The sequence below is a fragment of the Arachis hypogaea genome, chromosome 14 (assembly GCF_003086295.3).
Source record: "Arachis hypogaea cultivar Tifrunner chromosome 14, arahy.Tifrunner.gnm2.J5K5, whole genome shotgun sequence".
NCBI lineage: Eukaryota > Viridiplantae > Streptophyta > Magnoliopsida > Fabales > Fabaceae > Arachis > Arachis hypogaea.
This window is the reverse complement of record NC_092049.1, coordinates 78,086,848-78,114,595: the sequence shown is the minus strand read 5'-3', so window position 1 is coordinate 78,114,595 and position 27,748 is coordinate 78,086,848. Positions and strand designations below refer to the sequence as shown.

The following is a 27,748-nucleotide window of genomic DNA, read 5'->3' as shown; positions in this document are numbered from 1 at the left end:
GCCTCTGAATAGTTTTGGCATCTCACTTAATCCATTGAAGTTCAGAATGATTGGCATCTATAGGAACTTAGAATTTAGATAGTGTTATTAATTTTCCTAGTTCAGTATGTTGATTCTTGAACACAGCTACTTTATGAGTCTTGGCCGTGGCCCTAAGTACTTTGTTTTCCAGTATTACCACCGGATACATAAATGCCACAGACACATAATTGGGTGAACCTTTTTCAGATTGTGACTCAGCTTTGCTAGAGTCCCCAATTAGAGGTGTCCAGGGTTCTTAAGCATACTCTGTTTTTGCTTTGGACCTCGACTTTAACCGCTCAGTCTCAAGTTTTCACTTGACACCTCCACGCCACAAGCACATGGTTAAGGACAGCTTGGTTTAGCCGCTCAGGCCAGGATTTTATTCCTTTAGGCCCTCCTATCCACTGATGCTCAAAGCCTTGGATCCTTTTTACCCTTGCCTTTTGGTTTTAAGGGCTATTGGCTTTTTGTTCTTGCCTTTTGGTTTAAAGAGCTTTTGGCTTTTTCTGCTTGCTTTTTCTTTTTCTTTCTCTTTTTTTCTTTTTTTCTTTTTTTTTTGCCATTTTTCTTTTTTTCTCTTTTTTTTCGCAAGCTTTTGTATTCACTGCTTTTTCTTGCTTCAAGAATCAATTTTATGATTTTTCAGATTATCAATAACATTTCTCCTTTTCATCATTCTTTCAATAGCTAACATATTTAACATTCATAAACAACAATATCAAAAGACATATGCACTGTTCAAGCATTCATTCAGAAAACAAAAAGTATTGTCACCACATCAAAATAATTAAACTAATTTCAAGGATGTATTCAAAATTCATGTACTTCTTGTTCTTTTGTAATTAAAGCATTTTTCATTTAAGAAAGGTGATGGATTCATAGGACATTCATAGCTTTAAGACATAGACACTTAAACACTAATGATCATGTAATAAAGACACAAACATAAATAAACATAAAGCATAGTAAACGAAAAACATGAAAATAAGAACAAGGAGATTAAGGAACGGGTCCACCTTAGTGAGGGTGACATCTTCCTCTTCTTGAAGAACCAATGGTGCTCTTGAGCTCCTCTATGTCTCTTCCTTGTCTTTGTTGCTCCTCCCTCATAGCTCTTTGATCTTATCTAATCTCATGGAGAATTATGGAGTGCTCTTGGTGTTCCATCCTTAGTTGTCCCATGTTGTAACTTAATTCTCCTAGGGAGGTATTGATTTGCTCCCAATAGTTTTCTGGAGGGAAGTGCATCCCTTGAGGCATCTCAGGGATTTCATGGTGAGGAATTTCCTCATGCTCTTGTTGAGGTCCATGATTTCTTGTTTGCTCCATCCTTTTCTTAGTGATGGGCTTGTCCTCATCAATGAGGACATCTCCCTCTATGTCAATTCAGCCGAATTGCAGAGGTGGCAAATGAGGTGAGGAAAGGCTAACCTTGCCAGAGTGGAGGACTTGTCAGCCACCTTATAGAGTTCTTGAGGTATAATCTCATGAACTTCTACTTCCTCCCCAATCATGATACTATGGATCATGATAGCCTGGTCTACAGTAACTTCAGACTAGTTGCTAGTAGGAATAATTGAGCATTGATGAACTCCAACCATCCTCTAGCCACAGGCTTAAGGTCCGGTCTTCTCAATTGAACCGGCTTGTCTCTTGAGTCAACTTTCCATTGAGCTCCTTCCACACATATGTCCATGAGGACTTGGTCCAACCTTTGATCAAAGTTGACCCTTCTAGTGTAGGGGCGTGCGTTTTCTTGCATCATTGGCAAGTTGAACGCCAATCTTACATTTTCCGGACTGAAATCTAAGTATTTCCCCACGAACCATGGTAAGCCAATTCTTTAGATTCGGGTTCACACTTTGATCATGGTTCCTAGTGATCCATGAGTTTGCATAGAACTCTTGAACCATTGAGATCCCGACTTGTTGAATAGGATTAGAGAGAACTTCCCATCCTCTTCTTCTAATCTCTTGTCGGATCTCCAGATATTCGCTCTTTTTGAGCTTAAAAGGGACCTCAGGGATCACCTTTTTCTTGGCCACAACTTCATAGAAGTGGTCTTGATGGACCTTAGAGATGAATCTCTCCATCTCCCATGACTCAGAGGTGGAAGCAATTTCCTTCCCTTTCCTCTTTCTTGAGGTTTCTCTGAACTTAGGTGCCATTAATGGTTATAGAAAAACAAAAAGCAATGCTTTTACCACACCAAACTTAAAATGTTTGCTCGTCTCCGAGCAAAAGAAGAAAGAAAGAAGGAGAAGAAGAAGAAAAATGGAGGAGAGAGAGAGAGGTGTCTATTCGGCCAAGGGGAAGAAGAAAGGGTTATGTTGGGTGAAAATGAAGAAAAAATGAGAGGTTTATATAGGAGTGGGGGGAGGTTTAGGGTTGGGTTTGGGAGGGAAAAGAATTTGAATTTTGGAGGTAAGTGGGGTTCATGGGGAAGAGTGGAGGGATGTGAGTGGTTAAGAGGTGATGGGGAAGAGTGATTGAGGTGATTGGTGAAGGGTATTTGGGGAAGAGGGTTATGAAAAGGTGTGAAGAGAGAGAGTTAGGGTAGGTGGGGATCCTATGGGGTTCACAGATCCTGTGGGGATCCTGTGGGGTCTACAGATCCAGTGGGGTCAAGGACTTAACATCCCTGCTCCAATTAGGCATGCAAAAATGCCCTTTGTATACAATACTGGCGTTTAACGCCAGATTGCTGCCTGTTTTTGGCGTTAAACGCCCAAATGTAGCCTGTTTCTGGCGTTTAACGCCAGGTTAATGCTTGTTTCTGGCGTTAAAGGCTAACTTGGTGCTTGTTTCTGGCGTTAAACGCCAGACAGATGCTTGTTTCTGGCGTTTAAATGCCAGAGTGCTCTTCCTCCAGGGTGTGCTGTTTTTTCTGCTGATTTTGATTATGTTTTTAATTCTTTAGTTGTTCTTGTGACTTCACATGATCATCAACCAGGATCCTATTTCTTTTGAGGTAATTTCTGCCAATCCAATACATTTAGTTCATTGGTGAGCAAGGGAGGTTCATCTTCCCAAGTCTCATTACCAAATAAACTGGCATTCAACTTCATGATGGCTCCTAGATACTTAGCAACCTGCTCTTCACTGATGTCTTCATCCTCTTCAGAGGAAGAATAGCCATCAGAGCTCATGAATGGTAAAAGGAGGTTCAATGGAATCTCTATGGTCTCTACATGAGCCTCAGATTCCTTTGGTTCCTCAAAGGGAAACTCCTTATAGGTCAATGGACATCCCAGGAGGTCTTCCTCACTAGGATTCACGTCCTTCTCCTCCTCTCTGGGTTCGGCCACACCAAGCAAGGTTATGACCTAGCATTCTCTTTTTGAATTCTCTTCTGTATTGCTTGGGAGAGTACTAGAAGGAGTTTCAGTGACCCTTTTACTCAGCTGGCCCACTTGTGCCTCCAGATTTCTAATGGAGAACCTTGTTTCATTCATGAAACTTAGAGTGGTCTTAGATAGATCAGAGACTATATTTGCTAAGCTAGATGGACTCTGCTCAGAATTCTCTGTCTGTTGCTGAGATGATGATGGAAAAGGCTTGCTATTGCTAAACCTGTTTCTTCCACCATTATTAAAGCCTTGTTGAGGCTTTTGTTGATCCTTCCAAGAGAAATTTGGATGATTTCTCCATGAGGGATTATAGGTATTTCCATAGGGTTCTCCCATGTAATTCACCTCTGCCATTGCAGGGTTCTCAGGATCATAAGCTTCTTCTTCAGAAGATGCCTCTTGAGTACTGTTGGATACAGCTTGCAATCCATTTAGACTCTGAGAAATCATATTGACTTTCTTAGTCAATATTTAATTTTGAGCCAATATGGCATTCAGAGTATCAATTTCAAGAACTCCCTTCCTCTGAAGCATCACATTACGCACAGGATTCCTTTCAGAATTGTACATGAACTGGTTATTTGCAACCATGTCAATGAGTTCCTGAGCTTCTGTAGGCATTTTCTTTAGGTGAATGGATCCACCTGCAGAATGGTCCAATGACATCTTAGATAATTCAGACAGACCATCATAGAATATATCCAGGATGGTCTATTCTGAAAGCATGTCAGAAGGACACTTTTTGGTCAGTTGCTTGTATCTCTCCCAAGCTTCATAAAGGGATTCACCTTCTTTCTGTTTGAAGGATTGAACATCCACTCTAAGCTTGCTAAGCTTTTGAGGAGGAAAGAACTTGGCTAAGAAAGCCTTGACCAGCTTATCCCAAGAGTTCAGGCTATCTTTAGGTTGAGAGTCCAACCATATTCTAGCTCTGTCTCTTACAGCAAATGGGAAAAGCATAAGCCTGTAGACCTCGGGATCAACCCCATTGGTCTTAACAGTATCATAGATCTGCAAGAATTCAGTTAAGAACTGAAAAGGATCTTCTGATGAAAGTCCATGAAACTTGCAATTCTGTTGCATCAGAGAAACTAATTGAGGCTTTAGCTCAAAATTGTTTGCTCCAATGGCAGGGATTGAGATGCTTCTTTCATGTAAGTTGGAATTTGGTGCAGTAAAGTCACCAAGCATCTTCCTTGCATTGTTGTTGAGTTCGGCCATGTCTCCTTCTTTTTTGAAAATTTCTGTCAAATTTTCTCCAGAGAGTTGTGCTTTAGCTTCCCTTAGCTTCCTCTTCAGAGTCCTTTCAGGTTCAGGATCAGCTTCAACAAGAATGTTCTTATCTTTGTTCCTGCTCATATGAAAAAGAAGCGAACAGAAAAGAAAATATGGAATCCTCTATGTCACAGTATAGAGATTCCCTTTTGTGAGTAGAAGAAGAGAAGAGAAGTGTTAGTAGATAAATAAATAAATAAATAGAGAGAGATGAGAAGGGAAAGAATTCAAAAATTAAATAAAATAAAAATATTTTTGTTTTTATTTTGACTATTAGTTATAATTCGAAATTAAAAAGAAAAATAAAATTAAATCAAATTAAAATTTAAAACAAATAGTTAATTAAAAAGAAATTTTGAAAAAGAGGGGAAGGGTTTTCGAAAATTGGTGAGAAAAAAAAAATTAGTTAGGTGGTTTTGAAAAAGATATGATTGAAATAAAAAAAACTTTTTTTTTAAAAAATAAACCAGAAAGTCAAGTAGTTAATTGAAAAAGATTTGAAAATCAATTTTGAAAAGATAATAAGTTAGAAAAGATTTTGAAATTGAATTTGAAAAAGATGTGATTGACATTTATTTTGAAAAATATTTGAAAAAGAAATTTAAAAAGATTTGATTTTTGAAATTAAAGTTGATTACTTGACTAACAAGAAACTAAAAAGATATGATTCTAGAGTTTAAAGATTGAACCTTTCTTACTAGGCAAGTAACAAACTAAAAATTTTTGAATCAATCACATTAATTGTTAGCATTAATTTCGAAAATATGAAATAGAAAAAAGAAAAAGATTTTGAAAATAAATTTTGAAAATTTCAAAATTATGCAAGAAAAAATGAAAAAGATTTTATTTTTGAAAAAGATAAAATTTTTAAATTGAAAATTTGATTTGACTCATAAGAAACAATTAAATTTAAAAACTTTTTGACTAAATCAAACCAAATTTTCAAAAATTTATGAGAGAATAAGGGAAAGATATTTTTTGATTTTTGAATTTTTAATAAAGAGAGAGAAAAACACAAAATTGAAACAAAACATAGGAATTATGAATCAAAACAACTAATGCATGCAAGAACACTTTGAATGTCAAGATGAACACCAAGAACACTTTGAATGTCAAGATGAACACCAAGAACTTATTTTTGAAAATTTTTAAGAAAAGAAAAATATGCAAGACACCAAACTTAGAAATTTTCAAACTTTAGACACTAACAAATTGAAAATGCATATGAAAAACAAGAAAAGACGCAAAACATAAAAATGCAAAGATCAAACAAAGCAAATCATCAAGAACAACTTGAAGATTATGAAGAATACCATGCATGAGTTTTTGAAAATTTTAATGAAATTAAAAAGATGCAATTGACACCAAACTTAAAAATTGCCACTAGACTCAAACAAGAAACATAAAATATTTTTGGTTTTATGATTTTATTAATTTTTTTTTGGATTTTTCGAAAATTAATTGGAAAAAGAAAATTAAGGATTTCAAAATTTTTAATGAGAATTCAAGGAATCATTCAATGTTAGTCTAAAGCTCTGGTCCGGGAATTAGACATGGCTCACTAGCTAGCCAAGCTTTCAGTGAAAGCTTCAGTCCAAAACACTAGACATGGCCAATGGCCAGCCAAGCTTCAGCAGATACAAATCAGGCATATAACAGCTGATTAGATGAGAGTCCAAGGACTCTTGCCATGATAAGTGGAAGCCTCAGTCCAAAAATTTAGACATGGCTTGACAGCCAGCCAGGCTTCAACAGATCATGAAGAAACTCTAGAATTCCTTCTTAAAAATTCTGAAGCCATAGAATAATTTATTTTTATTTATTTTTTATTTTTTTATTTTAAAATTTTTCAAAAATAAAAATAAAAACAAAAACTTAAAATTAAAATAAAATTACCTAATCTGAGCAACAAGATGAACCGTCAGTTGTCCAAACTCGAACAATCCCCAGCAACGGCGCCAAAAACATGGTGCACGAAATCGTGATCGTTCATTCCTTGGTAACGGCGCCAAACTTAATACGCATGTTCATAATCTTAGTTCTTTGTCACAACTTCGCACAACTAACCAGCAAGTGCATTGGGTCGTCCAAGTAATAAACCTTACGTGAGTAAGGGTCGATCCCACGGAGATTGTCGGCTTGAAGCAAGCTATGGTCATCTTGCAAATCTCAGTCAGGCGGATTCAAATGGTTATAGAGTTTTAATAATTAAAATATAATTAATACGTAAAATAAAGATAGAGATACTTATGTAATTCATTGGTGAGAATTTCAGATAAGCGTATGGAGATGCTTAGTTCCTTCTGAATCTCTGCTTTCCTACTGCTTTCATCTAATCCTTCATACTCCTTTCCATGGCAAGCTGTATGTTGGGCATCACCGTTGTCAATGGCTACATCCCATCCTCTCAGTGAAAATGGTCCAAAATGTGCTGTCACCGCACGGCTAATCACCTGTCCGTTCTCGATCATACTGGAATAGGATTCAGTAATCCTTTTGCGTCTGTCACTACGCCCAGTACTCGCGAGTTTGAAGCTCGTCACAGCCATCCCTTCCCAGATCCTACTTGAAATACCACAGACAAGGTTTAGACTTTCCGGATCTCAAGAATGGCCGCCAATAATTCTAGCCTATACCACGAAGACTCTGATCATAAATCAAGAGGCTAAGAGATACGCATTCAAGCTTGTTTGCATGTAGAACGGAAGTGTTTGTCGGGAGCACGTTCATAAGTGAGAATGGTGATGAGCGTCACATAATCATCACATTCATCATGTTCTTGTGTGAGAATGAATATCTTAGAGAAGAAATAGGCTTGAGTTGAATAGAAAAACAATAGTACTTTGCATTAATTCATGAGGAACAACAGAGCTCCACACCTTAATCTATGGTATGTAGAAACTCTACCGTTGAAAATACATAAGTGAAAATAGGGTAGACATGGCCAAATAGCCAGCCTCCCATGGAGGTCTCAGAATGTAAAAGTTACATAATGTGTTCCAGAGATGTAAATATAATACTAAAAAGTCCTATTTATACTAAACTAGTTACTAGGGTTTACAGAAATAAGTAAATGATGCAGAAATCCACTTCCGGGCCCACTTGGTGTGTGCTTGGGCTGAGCATTGAAGCTTCCACGTGTAGAGGTCTTCCTTGGAGTTAAACGCTAGTTTGTAACCTGTTTCTGGCGTTTAACTCTGCTTTGCAACCTGTTTCTGGCGTTTAACTCCAGAATAGGACAGAAAGCTGGCGTTGAACGCCAGTTTGTGTCATCTAAACTCGGGCAAAGTATGGACTATTATATATTGATGGAAAGCCCTAGATGTCTACTTTTCAACGCAATTAAGAGCGCACCATTTGGATTTCTGTAGCTCCAGAAAATCTACTTTGAGTGCAGGGAGGTCAGAATCCAACAGCATCTGTAGTCCTTCTTCAGCCTCTGAATCAGATTTTTGCTCAAGTCCCTCAATTTCAGCCAGAAAATACCCGAAATCACAGAAAAATACACAAACTCCTAGTAAAGTCCAGAAATGTGATTTTTATTTAAAAACTAATAAAAATATACTAAAAACTAACTAAATCATACTAAAAACTATGTAAAAACAATGACAAAAAGCGTATAAATTATCCGCTCATCAATGCCATTGTGATTCTTTTGGAAAATGTTGGACTCATAGCTTTCTTCTTATGAGCGGATTAATTCTCCCTTAAGCCTTTCATCTTCATGAATGTTATACTTGATTCTGTTTTAATTATTCTTCTACCTCTTGTGAGCACTACAATCAATCTCAGCTTCCCTTCTCTGATGAATCTCATTCTTATATGAGACAGTTTAATTCATTTCAAAATATTGCATCGTTTATCCTCTCATTGTCTCTACCAGAGTTTTTAGTCAAAGATTTATCCTTGAAAAATTACTAATGATTGAGTTGTCTTTTCCTATGACTTTTGTATTCTTTTGGATCAACTGAAAGCTTGTTTGATATCTCATGCCTAGTGGATCTTGTTTGAACTGTCTTGATTTAAGATCCTTTCTTGTATGGCTTGACACCTTTTAAGTACATCCTAATATTCTTGGCTATCCTTCGGAGATGGTGATTTCAAGTATACTTCTGGAGTGTTGTGTTGAACTTTTAAAGGAGTTTTGAATTCTCTTTGAAGAAGTTCTAAACTAAGTTTATTTTTCTGTTGCCTGATTGTAATTGAAAACATTGTTCAATTTTGACAAAGTTGATTTAAAGTTGGCATGCGCTATTTTTAAATGAAGTTTTGAAAAGCTTCCTTGTTTAGTGGAAACTTGTTCGTTTGTAACGCACCACTTATTTCCTTTACCAAATTGTAAGCAAATTTTTACCTCGGAATTGCTTTTTTAAAAAGAGTTTAACCTCCTCTTTCGTCCTTGCTATAAATGTTATACACGCTTGTTTGAATATGGACTTTGAGAATTTTTGAACAAGCATTTGATTTTCTTCCGAGTTTTATGAATTACTTTTGGTTAAGTTGTGCACCGAACTATCTTTCTAACATATTTGAGGAAATATTTTAGCTATTAGCCAAACCGGTGTGCATCTTGTTTTTAAAGCTCTACATAATCTACTTCAACGTGAAATTGAATTAGAGCAAAGCCATGTTTATGCTTTTGTTACTCTCTTGAAGGATGTTTGTTGTTTAACTTCTCTTTCAGACTGCGAAGTGAATTATTTTTGCAATTTTTCGATTCTTTTAAGAACAATGTATTCGGAAGTATTTTAATTATGCTCTTGAGTTCTGTGGGCTTTGTCTTGGGTCTGAGATATTCTTTTTTGTAAGCCTCATACTTCTTCGACTCAGTTTGAATTTGTTCAAACTAATGCACTGATTTTCTTCTTATTGATCCTACTGAATTTCTCTGATCCAAGGGTTATCTTTGAAATTGTCAATTGAATTGTTTCTAGAAAACTTTATTGCTTGAGCATCCTTGTTTATCTGGAATTAGATACATTCTCTCAAATCTATGAGTATTACCCTTGACAATTGTCTTTCCGTTCTAATTCTTGTATCCTTCTGAGTAGACTCGAGAATTGTTTTGATGTCATGTGTGATCTGTAGATGTAGTAACACGATGCGTTAGTTCTTTAAGACGTGATATGTGTATATGGAAGGTGAAGCGGTAGGTGTGTAACGTTATGAGGAGTTGTGGTAGCTTTGTTCCTTGTGAAAGGGTTGCGGGTGTTAGATTTGTGGCTGGTTGTGGGGTTGTTACGTGATTGATAGAGTTGGAGTTGAAGCTTTGAGGTTGATATGAGATTAGTGTGCGAATGTTGAGCACATCGTTTTAACCCCATCCTGTTTTATAGCCCTCGATGCCCTGCTCTACTATTGCATGTTTGGACCATGTCATCTATTGCATTGAGCCTATCTTGTAACGTTTTCCTTGCAATCACACTCCTACCTTTATATCTTTATGCATACGACAACCCAAGTATTTGAAAACCGTATATATGTTTATATGTTGAGATATTTTTACGTTTTTCCTTGAATGTGTTCAAGAGTGAACTGTTATGAAGTTTCTTTCGTTTTGTATCAATTTTTGAGGACGAAAATTTTTATAAGGTGGGTAGAATGTAAGATCCAGAACTTTTAAAAAGGGGCTATCATAAGCTAATTTCAAATTCAGTATTTCTGTAGCTTTGATTTCAGAAATTTCTTTATTAAATATAATTAAATCAAGTTTTGATTAATTGAATTTGAAATAAATTAAGATTATTATCCAATTTTACAATTCTTGAATTATTTTCTATATTCAAAATTATAAAGTTGGTAGCTATGAAATAATAAGGATTTTTATATGATTTGGACTAAATAATTAATATTTTAAAATATTGATACTACTGTTTTGGGAAAATAAAGGATTTAATTATATTATTTCTAATTATCGGATTTGGACATTTTATTGAAAATAAATTATAAAATTGATGAACAAATAGTACTTTATACATTACTATTGTTGAATTAGAATTTATTTCTAATTACTATATTGTCCCTATTTTATTTGAAATTACCAAAATGGCCCTAACCCTAATTTTTGAAAATGAAACCCTAACCCTGAAAAACCCTTACCCAGCCCGTTGCCCTCATAACCTAGCCCCTCCTTCCCAATCAACGCACACAGCTTCCCTCACCCAGCAGCAAGCAATACACTTCCTTCCTTTTCTCCATTAGAAACGCAACACACACACACCCACGAAGCACGGTTTGCCGAGGGAGAAGAAGACAAGGGGAGGGAGGAGAACCACGCCGGCGCGTCAGGCTTCACGACCGCCGGCGTGTTGTCATCGCACCCTGCCCAGTTGAGGCCGCCGCTGCTGTTCGCGGGGTCGTCTCCGTATCAGAACTAAGGCGAGAGAGGAAGAGTCTGACAGGAGGGCATACGAGCGAGGAGGGAGGAAGGCTTCGCGAGGAACGTCGCGCCGCCACCGCTGTCCGTGTCTTCGCCATCATTGTTTCGTCTCAACCCGGCATCGCCGTCGTGCCTGGCACCATTAATGGAGGACGCTGCCATCACCTGAGAAGAACCCGATGGGAGAGAGAGGGGGAAAGCCACCCACGACGCCGCCGGAGCTTCCATTTCCGTCAAAAGCTTCCGCGGATGTGATTTGCGGTCGAGCTGCTGCCGCCGCTTCTTCGTTCTGCTTTTACTATCTAATTGATGTAAGGCATTCTTGCTCCTACTTCAATTTGAGTTAGCCTTGAATTTCCAAAAATATTTACTAGTTATCTGATTTGAATTCCTTGTTTCTGCAAGCTGCTGGTAACTTCGGGGTGAGAAAGGGTTCCTGTGACGTGTTTGGTTTATGCATTTAACTGATTGAGGTAGGGGCTTTTTTTGAGAACTCTGTTTTACATATTGGGATTATTACTTATAGATACTGATGTGAGACATGGTATATTTGGTGATTGTATCAGTCTTATGTATTGTTTGGTTGACTTGAATGATTATGAATGTTTGTTTGACTGGATTGTTGTGCGGCTTGTGAAACGAAATGTTTTTGAAGTCGACTATTTTAAAGATTTGAGATCAAGTTTAATCCGTTGGGAATTGATTTGAGTTGAGTTAATTTTCTTAATAATGTGAAAAATAGAATACTCTTTTTGATTCAGCCTGGTTTGCTTTAAATAATCTGGTTTTGATAAATGATTGTTGCTGAACTGTTTCTTTAACTCTTTAGAAATGAGTTTAATCGATTGATAATGATTTGATTTTGAAACAGTTTTCTTGAAATACGAAAATGAGGTGACTGTTGGATTTAGCTTGCCTTTGAACTGATTTTGGATTTTGGGCTGTGGAAAAGGATTGTGGAACAGTTTAGTTGGGACCCGAACCGGGTGGCAAAGTCCAAGTTTTAGGGGAGGTGCTGCCGAAATTTCTATAAAATCCTAGACTTTGTTTGACAAGTTATTTGGAAAAGTAAAATATTTGAGAAATTGTATTAATTGATTTCTTAAGAAAATATTTATGTTTTCGAGCTTAATCTAATTAAGGAAACTATATGCCTCAAGTTTGATTTATTTGGAAATAAATTATTTTACCATTTGAATCCCTGAAGGAAAGTAATATGTTCTAATATTGGTTTTTGTAACAACCCTAATTTTCGAGTACGCGAGATCTTTTCTGAAGACACAGATTTCTCCGAATGATCAGTAAAAGGAACACCTCTTATGTGTCATCAAGCATCTCAATCCTCATTGTCATTATATTATCTTTAACTCAGGACCTTAGTTGAGACAAACCTAACAACGCAATCGGGAAGAACCTTGTTTTTGAACAGTATCGGTTAGGAGTTTTGATTCTAGTTTTCGTAAATAGTCTCAGTTTGATGAACCAGACTCGATTCATGAGAGAAGAGAGATAATAGTATAATATTATCATTATATTAGTATTATAAGGTGATTGAATGATATTATAAGGTTACCTGGTCTGTTTTAGTTAAAAACAAGAAATCGGTTTAACTGGGTTCACAGTTTACTGGTGCAGCTTAGCACCAGCACTCTCTGATGACTTTAGCAATGCTAATGCCTCATCATACATGATCTATTCTCATATTAAATATGTTACTAGTGTCATTTATCCTAGTAGCTCATAAAAGAAGTTTTAGAGATGTTTTTACAAGTGTTCCGATACACCTAGTTTTAGTAGTTATACACCTGAGATATTTTAATATTATTTTAATCCACCTCCAAGCCAACCAATCACAACTCACCCTATACCCCCAAACTCCCAAGGCTGTCTCATTTGCTCATTGTGGCCGAAAATCATCAAGAGAAAAAGGAGAGAAAAGTTCCTAGTTCCAAATCTTCAAGGCTTGGTTTCTTCTGAACTAAAACTCAAATGAAAACTCTGATTTCACCAAAATGATCCTCTCTTCTTCCTCTACATAACCATGTAACTTATCAAGGCTGAAAATAAGGTGAGATGGCTGTTCCTTTCCCCTTTCAATTCGGTTTTCAAGGAAACATGCTTAAACATGTGTTTTCTGGATGTTCTTCCTTAGGAATCATGCTTAACTTGACTTAAGGGCCAAGAAACATTAATTTCTAGAAAGTCTAAGGTGAGATATCCCTTCTAATGTGTTGAGAGAGATTTGGTCAGTTGAGGGTTTGTGGATTTAAAGTTGTTCTTGATGTGATTTAGGAGAAAAAAGTGCTTAAGGACCACCTAAGGACACAACCGAATTAGGAGCAGTAAAACCAGGTAGGGCTTGACGAATTTAATCGTGATTGATTGTGTTTGAGTTGTGTGATTATGATATGATTTGGCTGTGCTTGAAATTGATTGTTTATATAAGTAATTCTTGTTGAAATTTTGGTGAAAATTTGATGACATTTGATGAAATTCAAGCTATGAACTTGTGTTCTTGTGGCTGCTGGAAAACGAAACCCTAACCCTTAAATTGAGGTTCAATTTGTGTTGAAATCAAGTAGAAAAGATAGGGTTTTAGTGGCTGATAATTTATTTTGAATTATGGTAAAAATCGGTTGCTGAAAAGATTGAAAAACGGGTTAAAATAGAGAAAGAATCTGAAGAATTTACGAAGAACATGAAGAACACTTTGAGTGTGATGAAGAACATGGAAGAACAGGCCTTAGATCTTAGAAAGGACAAGGAAGTAAATATTTTGGTGTTTGAGGGGCTATTTGGTAATTTCCAAAAGTTATGGTGGTTAAAGTAGAAATATTAAAAGTTACGGGTGGTAAAAAGTAGATTTTAAAGGTTAAAAGTTAAAGTACGGTAATTTTTGAAAATTTAATGATAAAATAATAAATAATAATAAAATATTAAATAATAATATTTAATTAAAAATAATATTTTAATAAAAATAATAAAATAATGCAAAAAAGGCAGTTTTCTGTAAAAGCTTTAGAAAGACAACTTTAAGCGCAGAATCTCATAATTACCTTCATAAAAAACTTAGGGAGTGGTAATAACATGATAGTGAAGCAAAGATAAAGGAAAGATAAGAAGTTAAAGAAAAGATAAAAACCAAAGAAAATTCTGTAAAGTTTTAATGACAGAAAAACAGACAGAGATTAGTAAACGAACTAGGAGCAACATAGTTCGTTCTTGAGTTGCGCCCAGGGTTAGGTATAATATGAAAAGTTAATCTGTCTCAGTATAGACTTAATGAACCTATACTTGGGACAGACTAACTATTCATATCGAAATTTACATAAGCTTTAAATGCATATGTTAAGTAGAGAAATCAGAGCAGAGTAACCAGAGCAAAGTAAAGAGATATAGAGAAAAGAAAAACCAGAATAGAGTAAAGAGTTATAAGGAGAAAAGAGTAATATGATAAAGAGAATAGAGAACAAGCAGAGGTCCTGTTGAAAGGTCATTTGTTGCATTAAGGCAACTCCAGAGTTATTTGTATGATCATCTGCTGCACTGAGGTAGTCAGATAGATGGTGGTACAACCACTGAGAGTGCTTTCTTGGGATACCTTGCTATAATACTTTCCTATAAGACAGAGGTTGCTTATAGAGGTATCGAAATCAGTGTGCTCCTGTAAGATAGAGGTTGCTTACAGTGAGTGTGTTGTTGCTCCTGTAAGATAGAGTGACGATCGTGATTTCTGCCAGTAAAGAATGTCATAAAAACAGTCGCGTTGTAGATATAGTCTCTAAACCGACAAAAATCCCTTTCGTACAAACGTTTTGGGTGTCACAAGTAACAAACCCCTTAAAAATTGTTAACCGAGTATTCAAACCTCGGGTCGTCTTCTCAAGGAACTGCGAGGAAGTATGTTCTTATTATCGGTTATAAAGGTTGTAATCAGGGTTTAGAAGGTGAGAAGCAAGTAATTTAAATGACGAGTGAATTAAATGGCAATTAAAAATAAATAATAACTGTAAAACAACTTTTGGCAAGATAAGGGAAATTAGAAGTCCAACTTAGTTATCCCTCTCAACAATAATGAAAGTTGTATCTTAATTCCACTTAGTTAACCTATGAAGCAAAGGTAAGCCAAGGGACTAATTAGTTTGACCTTCGAATCCTATTTATTTCCTAGGAAAAAGTTAGGTTATTGAAGTTCAGATCAATTAGCAAGATAACGATTATCAATTATGCTGAGTTCGGTAATGTTGAGTCACTGATTTCTTAACCAAGACCAAAAGGGGAAAAAGTAAATTGCTGGAATAATAAAAGTGTCCTTAGATGGGAAGAAATGGCAACTTAAATCAAAGAGAACAATCATAAACTGAAAAATACCTTAAATATCATTAATTCAAATAGAAATCTGTAACATGGAATAATTCATAATTTAAATTATAATAATCAATTCAAATATTGGAATCAAATAAATAAAAGTAAAATTGAAATAAAAGAACATTAAAACCTGGATCCAGAGTTACTCCCATAACAAGAAGAAGTCCTAATTCCTAAGAGAGAGAGAGAATCTCTCTCTAAACTAAATCTAAATCATGAAAACTAGAAATTGGCGAGCTCTTTTTGAATGGATGCATTCCTCCACTTTATAACCTCTAATCTATGCTTTCTGTACTTGGATCTGGGCCAAAAAGGGCTTCAAAAATTGCTGGGGGCGTATTCTGTAAATTCTGATACGTGGCCTCTGTCACGCGTCCGCGTGGGTCACGCGGTCGCGTCATCTGGAGCTTTTCCTTTCCACGCGGTCGCGTCAGTCACGCGTCCGCGTCGTGGGTGTTCTACTCAAGGCGCACGGTCGCGTCAGTCATGCGGCCGCGTCGCTGCTTCTTTGATTCTGGCACGCGATCGCGTCGTCCATGCGATCGCGTGGATACCAGTTTCCTTAAAGCTCCGTTTTGCCTTCTCCTTCCATTTTTGTATGTTTCTTTTTTTCATCCTTTAAGTCATTCAGCCTTAGGAAACCTGAAGCTACTCAACACACTAATCACGGCATCGAATGGAAATAAAGGTAATTAAAATAATTAATTTTTTTAAAGCTTAGGAAACATGTTTTTCACAATATGACATAATAAGGAAGGGAAAGTAAAACCATGCAATTAATGTGAATAAGTAGGTGAAGAGTTGAATAAATCACTCTAATTAAGCACAAAAGAACTCATGAAATATGGGTTTATCAACCTCCCCACACTTAAACACTAGCATGTCCTCATGCTAAATCCAAGGTAAATAATTAAGGTTAAAGTGATGGAATGTTATGAAATGCAACCTATGCTAAATGCATCTACCTAATGAGTCATGCAATTCTAATTCATCCACTCATATATAAAGCCTACATGTAGTCAAATTATTTCACATTCTCAAGGAGATATATATACATATATGGCTAACCCTCAAATAATAAAGCATTTTTTTGCAAATGAGATGAGAAAAAAAAACTTGCAAGACAATCAGAGATAAATGTTTAATGAGCTTTTGAACCCTCACTGGATTTTGTGTTTTTTCTCTAATCACTCAGTGTTTATTGGGTTAATCACTCTATTCTTCTTTTCATTCTTCCTTTCTATAACTTTGTTTTTCGTCTAACCAATCAACAATTATAGAACATAGTCATACCAAAACTCATGAGGTCTTTAATTAAGGTTGTAATGGGGTCAAGGCAAAGGGCAAGGATATATGTATAAGGCTAAGTGAGCTAATAAGTGAATCCTTAATTAGACTAAGATCTCACCTAACATACATACTTAGTAAAACAATGCTTCTTTACCTATTCTCCCTATTTTCTCGCTTTTGATGTCACATGCTCATGTTTCAATTCTTGTTTTTATCCCATGTGCATTGCTTTTTTTTTTTTACATTAGGGAGTTCTTTTTGTATCCCCTTATTTACATGCTTGAAAACGAACCATTTTTTTTTTTGAATACACATGGTAATTTTAATTAATTTGAATTTTCATGAGCCTGCTTCCCAAAATTTTGAGTTGCTTTATTCTTTTTTATTTTTCTACCTTTTGTCTTTATCAACTATGTTCCCAATAAGTTTTCCACATTTTACTCTATTTATAATTTTCTATCTTAAGCTAACCAAGGATTCACTTGGGATTTTCTTTTGTTTTTCTACTTAAGGCTAGTAATTTGGCTAAAATAGAATAAGGGTTTTTTTTTTTTTAAAAAAAAGCTCAAAGGGGGCTAACAAAGGTGATGTAAAAGGTAGGCTAATTTGGGATAAGTGAGCTAAAATCAAATGATGGCCTCAATCATTATTTTGAGATGTACCTGTATTCTATAATCGGACATATAGACTAAAACAAAGTAAAGAACACCAGAATAAGAAAGAAGGTTGGAACACACAGAAATAAAAATTATGGTTTGAATGTAACCATACAGTTAAGCTCAAAACTCACAGGCTATGTGTTCTCTAGCTGAAAAATCATTTATCACTTATGTATGTCATGCAGGTTTAGTTAAAAATTCTCATTATTCTCTTAAAAAGTAATTTAGGGTAGCCTTTGAAGTTTTAATGTTTCTCCTTGATGAAATGTTGTCAGTTTAACTACATCATGTAATGCTATATATACAAGATTTTATGGATCTAAATCTATTATGTTCAAGTTCCTAGCTTACTCTTTTTTTTATATTTGTCAATTTAAACTAAGCTATAACTAAGCTGTCTTATGTAAAAAGGGTAAACTATACTAATTGATCCACTAATAAGTTAGAATTGCAAACTAAACTAAATAACTAAAATGAACTAAATAACTAAAATATGAATAAAAAATGCAAAATACAGAAAATAGAGTAAAATACACAAGTAGCAATGTATAAGTACTCAGAAAATAATAATAAAAGAAAAAGAGAAAAAAACAGAAAAATATCCAAAATAAAAGAAAAAGTATGTAGTAGTTCACCAAAATAAACGCCAGAGATGGCGACCTCCCCACACTTAAAATGAAGCATCGTCCCCGATGCTCAATCAAGCCGGGTGTGAAGGAGTGTCATCACTGGTAGGGATGGTAGCTGGGGTCTCTGTGGCGGTGGTGGGCTGAGAGTCTGGCTGCTGTAGAGGGGGGACTAACTGGATCGGGATCTCCGGATCTGCAGCCTCAAGCTGATGTGGGGCCTCCTGCTGTGGTGTAGCGTGCTCTGTGACTGCCTGCTGATGAGTCTCCGCCTGGGAATGAGGCTCCTCCTCGTGCTCATCCTCCTCCTCCTCTGATGGCTCTGATGGTGTGTCGGGCTCGGAGGGGATGTCGGCGCCCTGTCTGATCATCAGCTTCAGATGGGAATAGCGTCGCCTGCTGCGGCGCTCCAATCTCTCATACTGGCGCCTGTTACGGTGCTCCATCTGATCAAGCTGGCGGAATAGACGGTGCACGAGGCGATAAACTGGCTCAGTGGCGGGTGGAGGTGCAGTGGTGGCAGCAGGGGCAACTGTGGATGAAGAGGGTCCAGCAGACGGAGGGGCTGTCTCATCAGTAGCAGTTACAGGTGGTGGTCTGTAGCCCAAAGCAAGGAAGTTCCTGCTGTGAGGGATGATCTTCCTGCAGTCCGCTACTGGTGGTCGCACATCGGTATCCTCCCAAGGCACATCAGCCTGACGGCCTGGCCGTGTAACCAGATAAGGAAAGGGGAGGGTGCCTCGGACATGGACCCTGGCCATATAATGCCGAATAAAACGAGGCAAGTACAGGTCCTTACCCTCCAGCACACACCAGACGAGGGTGATCATGGCAGCCGGGATCTTAGTCTCATGAGTACTCGGCATCACATAGTTGCTCAAGATCTGATGCCATAGCCGAGCCTCATCATTCAAGTACACTCTCTTGATCCCTCTAGGCATAGTGGTGTCCTGACCCATCTCCCAAGGAACAGCAGGGTCGAGAGCTATCCGTGCCTTCACAGCATCCCAATCAAACCGCATCTGGCCCATGTCCTCCTCAGCCTGTGCATAACCATCTGGCTGATCGGACTTGGCTGGGAGCTGGAGAACGGTCTCTATGGCCTCCTCAGTGACCAGAATTTGCTTTCCCCTCAGGTTCACTGCATCTAGGGTAGTAAGGTAGTAGTTGCAATAGAATTCCCGGACCCAAGAAGCATTGACCTCTGTCAGTGGTCTCTCCAGAAAGAACCAGCCCCTTTGCTTGATTTGCTCAGTGGTGTATTGCTGGAGGGCTTCTGGAATCTTCAAGGTACGTTCGAGGTATAGATTTCTAGAGTTTTCAAAAGTCGGGTACTTCAGCTCACAGTACCGGTTTGCAAATTTTATAGGATCAGTCGAAGGGAGCAGCTGGTCAGCTTTTTCCTGCTGTGTGAAGTTCTTCTCCCGCCATGAGGAATCGTGCATTAGAGCAATGATGGACTGAGAGGAATCTCCTCGCTTGCGCTTGCCAGTAGCCTTGCCTTTGCCTTTCCTTTGTGAGGCAGACATCCTGAAAAACAGAAAACCAGGAAATGGATAAAATAGAAAAGCAAATAGGCAATTTAAACAAAGGAAACTCAAAGCGGTAAGGGAGAAATAGAATAAGGAAAATGAGTAATTGAAATGTGATTGAATTAATGTTAAATGGAAAGAAAAAAATCAATATGCCATAGTGAGAAAGTTAGAGGAAGTAAAAAATGATCAGAAAAGAGATCAAGAGGGTTAGTATGGTAAAAAGAAATTAGTAAATTAAAATTAGTGAGTTAGGAAAGTAAGTGGCATAGAAAAAATTCCATATAACAAGGATTCACAGGTAAGAATAGAAGTACTCATAATCGAATAAAGAAAATAGGGTGATACTGATTCGAATAGAAATAAAGAAATCAGAAATTGGAATCAGTGAATCACAAATGTAGGTTATGAACCAGGAAATCAAAGAGGATAAGAAAGTGGCCCTAGCATTCATGAAATGGTTTGAGGGAAGCAGAGTAAAACAGAGTTGCCAAACCAAAACAAGAATGAAAACAATTTTCAAAAAATTTGGGCAGCATTCCGGCTAAAATTGGATTGTCCCGGAAAATAAACAGCAATCATATCAGTTCATATGAATTAAAAGAAAGCAAGCTGCATGTACAGAGATATAAAATAAACATAAAAATTCAATGTAAACAGCAGCAACATACAAGAAAGCAGCATATGAATCATGATTATAGCAGCAATAGATTTGCACATAGGATAAAACAGAAGTAAGAACAGTGCAAGGAAACAGACCTAGATCCACTAACCACAGCCTAAGCTACCTAACAACCTAAAAATCCACTACAACATGCAAGTCTAGCTATCCTAATCATGAACATAAACGGAAAAAAAAATACAGAAAAGTGACGAACGGATAAAAAGGGTTGCGTGTTGCGGAACCTGGTAAGCGGAAGGGGTGGAACAGGGAAGAAGGTGGCTGCGACGGCGTCCGGCGCGGTGGTGGTACACGGCGTCGCGGTGGCGGCTGAGGGGGCAGTGGCGGAGGGAGGTATTAGGGTTAATGAGAGAGGAAGAGGATAGGGGAAGGGAGGGCAGTGGTTGTTGCTGGCTGAAGGGGGTGGGTGGCGGAGAGGGGGGCGAGGCTGGATGGCCGGCGGTGGATGGGCGGTGCTCGCGGAGGTGGCTGTGGTGGAAAGGGGAGGAGAGAGGAAGAAGGAAGAAGAGAGAAGGGGAGGGGATGGTACGGCGGCGGCGTCTGGGCGGTGGCGGCGTCGGGGTGGTGGCGTGGTGGCTGGTCGGCGGTGGCTGGGGGAAGAAGAACAGAGAAGGAGAAGAGGGTTGGGGGTGATGGGGGGCTGCGCGACTGATAGGGTTCGCGTGGCTGGGGGGGTTATATTTTCGAATCCACGCAGGCGCGTGGGGCATGCGGTCGCGTGGTTGGGGTGAAAATGGGGGAGACGCGATCGCGTGGGGCGCGCGATTGCATGAGAGGGGGGAAAAGAGGGGTGACGCGATCACGTGGGTCGCGCGATCGCGTCGCTGGAATTCGTGCTAAACACACGACTCCAGCGACGTTTCGGCGCAACTCTCTATCTACTTTTGGGGTGATATGCAATCCATGCGACGCGATCGCGTCGCTCACGCGGTCGCGTGGGATTGGTATTGGGTAAGTGACGCGATCGCATGAAGCATGCGATCGCGTGGGCCAATTTGTGCGAAACGCACAAGAGCTGCACGATTCCAGCCTAACTTTCTGTTTGTTGGATCCTTACGCCGATATATATATCATGCGGCCGCGTGGTCACACGGTCGCATGGGTGGTGTTTTTCGCGATATGACGCGATCGCATGGGGCATGCGGTCGCGTCGTGCAACCCCTTTTTTTTTTAACTAAAAAATGCAGGATGCAGTGATTAACATGAATGCTATGCATGATTCCAGGTTAATGTTAAAATAAAAAAAAAGGGTAAATTGAAAACAATAAACAAGAAATAGATTGAGAAAGAAGCTACCATACCATGGTGGGTTGTCTCCCACCTAGCACTTTTAGTTAAAGTCCTTAAGTTGGACATTGGAAGAGTATCCTGTTATGGTGGCTTATGTTTAAATTCGTCCAAAAATTTCCACCAGTGCTTGGAATGCCAATAGCCTCCGGGGTCCCAAACTAGGCATGTAAAGCTTCTGAGCAGCTTCAAACAGATATTCAGCCTCCCGGGATGACGAATGTCAGAATATAATCCATGATCCCAAGCTGTGTTTTCAGATCCGCCTCCGTTTTGATTTGTAAGTTTCCATTCGGGCGGGTTAAAAAGTAGAATCTCACCGTGGTGACCAAACGTTCTCCGTGATCCATGCAATTGAGCATGATACCAATCCGTGTACTTCGAGGTGAAGCGTGGAACCTTATTGAACCTGGTGCACCAGTTCTGAGTATGAGCCAATTCCCTTTTACTCTTAAAGCCGCAGAGAGCTCTAAGTTGGCCATCTGTTTTAAGCAAACCATATTCAAGTGAATAAGTAAAATTATAAGTTAAGAATTGTACCCACTTGAAGCTTGTATTAGGTGGTAATGGCCTTGGGATAGGTGTTTTTGGTGGTTCTGCAAGTTCCGTTTCCTTGTGCTCTTCTGTGAATTCTTCCACTTCCTTGCAAAGATCTTCAATTGTATCTGTATCCTGGTCAAAGTCTTCTATGTCTTCCTCATCACTCGAGTCATAGATTGGAGGTTGAGAGAAATCTACCTCCGCATCATCTTCATATTCACTTGGAGAAAATTCTTCGATCTCAGAGAATTCACTTGCGGACGCAAGTTCATCACTAGGAGAACTAGACTTGTGACTATCATCATCAAGGAAATTTGCTTCTTGGATTATTCCGTCTGATTCTTCGTAAACGACTTGCCTTGGAGATTGTACGGTATCCTCCTTAGCATCAACTGTAGCATCTTGGACGGAGTTTTCCTCAATTCTGGATTCCCAAGGAAGTTCAGCATCTCCTAGATCTTCAACCAACTCTTCTTCTTGAACAATGACAGCTTCTTCCACTTGTTCCACCATGTCTTTCAGCTGGGTATGCACGGTAGAATGGTCTTTGTCCAGGATATCTCGGAGGGTGTTGCTGCCAAAAGGGTTGATTAGATCCTCTTGGTTCCATCCATCCTTGATTGGTCTGACCTTGATGCACATTCCTGCTGTAACTTCTATTTCCTTTAACAATATTAGAACCAAACTCAAAGCGAGAGGGGTGAGAGTTCATAGTAGCAAATAAAGATAAAAAGGAAAAACAAAAATAAATAAACAAGCAAAAGAAAAATATTTACAATAACCAATAATAAGGCACACGTTAGCAGCTCCCCGGCAACGGCGCCATTTTGATGATCGTGATTTCTGCCAGTAAAGAATGTCATAAAAACAGTCGCGTTATAGATATAGTCTCTAAACCGGCAAAAATCCCTTTTGTACAAACATTTTGGGTGTCACAAGTAACAAACCCCTTAAAAATTGTTAACCGAGTATTCAAATCTCGGGTCGTCTTCTCAAGGAATTGCGAGGAAGTATGTTCTTATTATCGGTTATAAAGGTTGTAATCGGGGTTTAGAAGGTGAGAAGCAAGTAATTTAAATGACGAGTGAATTAAATGGCAATTAAAAATAAATAATAACTGTAAAACAACTTTTGGCAAGATAAGGGAAATTAGAAGTCCAACTTAGTTATCCCTCTCAACAATAATGAAAGTTGTATCTTAATTCCACTTAGTTAACCTATGAAGCAAAGGTAAGTCAAGAGACTAATTAGTTTGACCTTCGAATCCTATTTATTTCCTAGGAAAAAGTTGGGATTATTGAAGTTCAGATCAATTAGCAAGATAATGATTATCAATTATGCTGAGTTCGATAATGTTGAGTCACTGATTTCTTAACCAAGACCAAAAGGGGAAAAAGTAAATTGCTAGAATAATAAAAGTGTCCTTAAATGGGAAGCAATGGCAACTTAAATCAAAGAGAACAATCATAAACTGAAAAATACCTTAAATATCATTAATTCAAATAGAAATCTGTAACATGGAATAATTCATAATTTAAATTATAATAATCAATTCAAATATTGGAATCAAATAAATAAAAGTAAAATTGAAATAAAAGAACATTAAAACCTGGATCCAGAGTTACTCCCAAAACAAGAAGAAGTCCTAATTCCTAAGAGAGAGAGAGAATCTCTCTCTAAACTAAATCTAAATCATGAAAACTAGAAATTGGCGAGCTCTTTTTGAATGGATGCATTCCTCCACTTTATAACCTCTAATTTATGCTTTTTGTACTTGGATCTGGGCCAAAAAGGGCTTCAAAAATTGCTGGGGGCATATTCTGTAAATTCTGATACGTGGCCTCTGTCATGCGTCCGCGTGGGTCACGCGGTCGCGTCATCTGGAGCTTTTCCTTTCCACGCGGTCACGTCAGTCACGCGTCCGCGTCGTGGGTGTTCTACTCAAGGTGCGCGGTCGCGTCAGTCATGCGGCCGCGTCGCTGCTTCTTTGCTTCTTGCACGCGATCGCGTCGTCCATGCGATCGCGTGGATACCAGTTTTCTTAAAGCTCCATTTTGCCTTCTCCTTCCATTTTTGCATGTTTCCTTTTTTCATCCTTTAAGTCATTCAGCCTTAGGAAACCTGAAGCTACTCAACACACTAATCACGGCATCGAATGGAAATAAAGGTAATTAAAATAATTAATTTTTTTAAAGCTTAGGAAACATGTTTTTCACAATATGACATAATAAGGAAGGGAAAGTAAAACCATGCAATTAATGTGAATAAGTAGGTGAAGAGTTGAATAAATCACTCTAATTAAGCACAAAAGAACTCATGAAATATGGGTTTATCATAGAGGTTGCTTATAGTGAGTGTATTGTTGCTCCTGTAAGATAGAGGTTGCTTATAATGAGTGTGTTGGGCGTATATCGGCTAATAAGTGCCACCCTACAAGACAAAGGTTGCTTGCAGTGGATACCCTGCAAGACAAAGGTTGCTTGTAGTGGGTATTGCCAACAGGAAAGCCTTATCCAGACAGAGGTTGCTGGGTAATGTCGAGAGCGGGTATGTAACCGACAAATGAGCTCATTACCTGCACTAGGGCTAGATATGCATCATACTTGGTTGTGCATTTCCTTTGTTATGATTGTGGTATGAATGTATGCTTTCCTTGTTTGTATTCTATTCTCTATGTCTGTGTTGTATTTTCTTGTATCTTCTGTTTGTGTTCTGTTTTCTATTTTCTCTATTTCCTCTATTTATCTTCATCTTCTATTTACTGCTTTTTGTATTTTGCTATTCGTTTGCAAAACAACATATAATTAATGAACTTAACTAATAACCCTGACCCTACTAAGAACTCCCCAGTTCTTACCCCTTCTCTCTCCCTTCCCCCTTCAGATGGAAGCATGAGTACCCTTCCGTAGATCGCTGACGATCATTTCCGATAAGGATTCTGCTCTAGGTAGTCTTCTGGGTCTAGGGTGAATCTCGTTTTCTATTTATATATATATATATATATACACCGTGAGACCAGCCAATGTCTGCACCCCGTTTGTATGTGAACTTTAACCTAAATCCTGTGTACGAGACTCCTGTTGTGTGGCTACTTGATGAGGTACCGGAGTGATGTCATATGGCAATGTCTGATCGTGCAGAGGAGTAACAAATGATGTTCTACCTTTTGATGATGTTCCACCTAACTTGAGTTTTGAAGACTTAGAACGTACTTTCCCTCGCTTTAGTAGTTTAGAGGGACTAGGTGAGTATAGAGTCTAGGCTAGCCTGGGTGCCAGCTTAGGGACTTCTTGAACAGGTCAGGGCCTGGGATGTTGTATGTATATATATGTATATAGTTATTATCTAGCTATATCTAGGGGTGTTCTAACTAACAGTCTATACTCTAACAAAGGCTAAATCACCAAATGTTGTCAACTACTTGTGATGTATTTATGTGTGGTTATTTATAACTGTTTTATCAATTATTATTTGTGAATTGATTATAAATGATTCTGTTTATTAATTCAAACGTTTTCAAAAAAAAGTACCTCGCAAACTAACTACACTTTTAACAACGAATCAGGCTCATATAATAAATAATAAATAATAATTAGGATGACAAATTGGTAGCACTCAGTTTCTGGTATGTCCTAGACGTACTGAAAATTGAGTCGTTACAGTTTTAATATAAAAAGGGGCTCTTGCTTTTGGTTATACTTAAAAGGCTTCGTTCAGAGGATCTCTTTGTGATTTTAAAGGAAATGAGACTTTTGATCGAATAATTATGTTTGAGACCTTTTTGGAAGAGGTTAGAGAATTGGTTTCAAGAAGAAATCTGAAAGTGGTTTGATTCAAATGGACTAGTTCCGTTCCAAGTGAATGGATTTTTTGATTGGGTTGGAACTCGTGATTTTGTATGACTCGGTTTCATAATAAATTCAGTTTTTATTTACTTGAACCTAGAATCCATGATTTTAAGAGTTTCAATGAGTTTCTAAGGAGTTGAGATAGGTTGTCCTTCCCTAAAGACTTAGGACTCTACTGAGGAACTTTTGTTATAAAATCCCATTGTTGGATAGGTGATTTTGAATATTTCAAAGAGATCCTTAACTTGCCATGTTTTTGGAAGTTTTGGAAAGAGAATGACGATGGTGGCTTTGTTTTAAAAGGGAAACTTACTTTGAGTAAAAGTGGCTTATGAGCCTGAGATGATTTGAGAAATGAGATCTTTAAAGCCAAAACTGAAAAGAGTTGAAATTTGATTTCAAAGTGAAATGAGTTGAGAAAAAGTGATTTATGGCTTAAATGCCGATTTTATGAATTTGATGATGTTGAATGGTGGAAGTGCTATTTTGTTATGAGACGGAATGACTGTGTATGATAATGAATCATGGCTGATTGCGAAATATGTTATGCCGGATGGCTGACTATGAATTATGAATTTAAGCCAGAATGGCTGAGATGAATGTTGATTCATGGCTGAGAATGAATGCATACATGTTAAAAAATGATAATAATTCTGATTTTGCACTTCCACTATCTGAGATACGGGTTTTCCTGGGTAGTAGTAGTGGCTAACCACCACGTGCTCCAGGTTGAGACACGATACTCTGCTGACCCTATGTCGTAAATGTGGCTGAGCACTGTGAAAGTCCCGGATGAGCTCGCCCCCGTGAATATACACCAGTGAGGGTGTTGGATATGGATTATGATTGTGATAATGATGATGATCGAGAATAACTCGAGTTGGGGATGCACAACAGAGGGACAGTCCAATGGTTAGCTACCATGACTTGTCGGGCTGGCTTTATAACCGACAGATAATATCATCAGCCACTAGGACAGGCATGCATCATATGCATCTATGTGACATTGTTTGGGTGTGCATATTGTACTTGGTTTGTCTTTGTGATTACTTGTGATTAACTGCTAATTGTTCTACTTGCTGTAACTGTTTGTTTGTGCTTGAACCTTCCTACTTGTGTTTGCGACTGAAACTCTGTTGGATTGTGGTGGATTGGCTGCTGTTGGATTGTTTGGGCCTAGGGCCGTGGTTGAAATGAGATGGACCGATGGTTGGTTTCGGTTTTGTGTTTCTGGTTTGGAAAAGTATGAAAGGCTAATTTGGTTCAGCATAGATAAATCCTTTTGAAAGGCTTTTGAGTTTTTGAGAATTGAACAGTTCCTCTTTCAGAAAAGATTTCAGACTTTACTTTTATTGTAAACCGTTGTTTTTGAAAAAGAGGCATAAGACGGTTATTAATCACTGGTACGGTTTACCTTCACGTATCCTATTACAGTAATTTCCAAAAACCCTCTACTGAGAACCCTTTCGAGGATAATGTTCTCACCCCCCTACAATTTTCCCCCTTTTTAGGATATGGACACAGAACTCACGAAGAGCTTATCTAGTTGTTTTCGTGATGTTTTGTATTGCTTTAGTTATTGTTTATTGTTCCCTTGCCTTTATCTTTACACATTATGTAAGAGGGATAGGAATTGTATTGGTTAATGCTGGTAATATTATTTATATGTATATAAGTATATATATGTATGTACTCTTTGTGAGTTTTTGTAAGTTGTATGGTATGTATGGATGTACGATACCGATCGAAAGTATTTTGGGAGTGGTATTGTGGTTTAAAGTTTTAAACAGGCTCAAATTTTAGTATTAGATAGTATAAGAGTCGTCGTAATGTCCGAGATATCAGAGTCGCGCAGTCAAAAGCGTGAGATTTGATAGTTAGGGTGTTA

General features: G+C 38.0%; 1 non-coding gene across 1 annotated transcript; it reads left to right on the top strand.

The window, feature by feature from the left end:
• The first annotated feature begins 4,094 nt into the window (after nucleotides 1–4,094).
• On the top strand, nucleotides 4,095–4,202 carry LOC112745237 (small nucleolar RNA R71). Its single transcript, XR_003173175.1, has one exon. It is a non-coding gene; the product is annotated as a small nucleolar RNA R71 (small nucleolar RNA).
• Nucleotides 4,203–27,748: the final 23,546 nt, after the last annotated feature.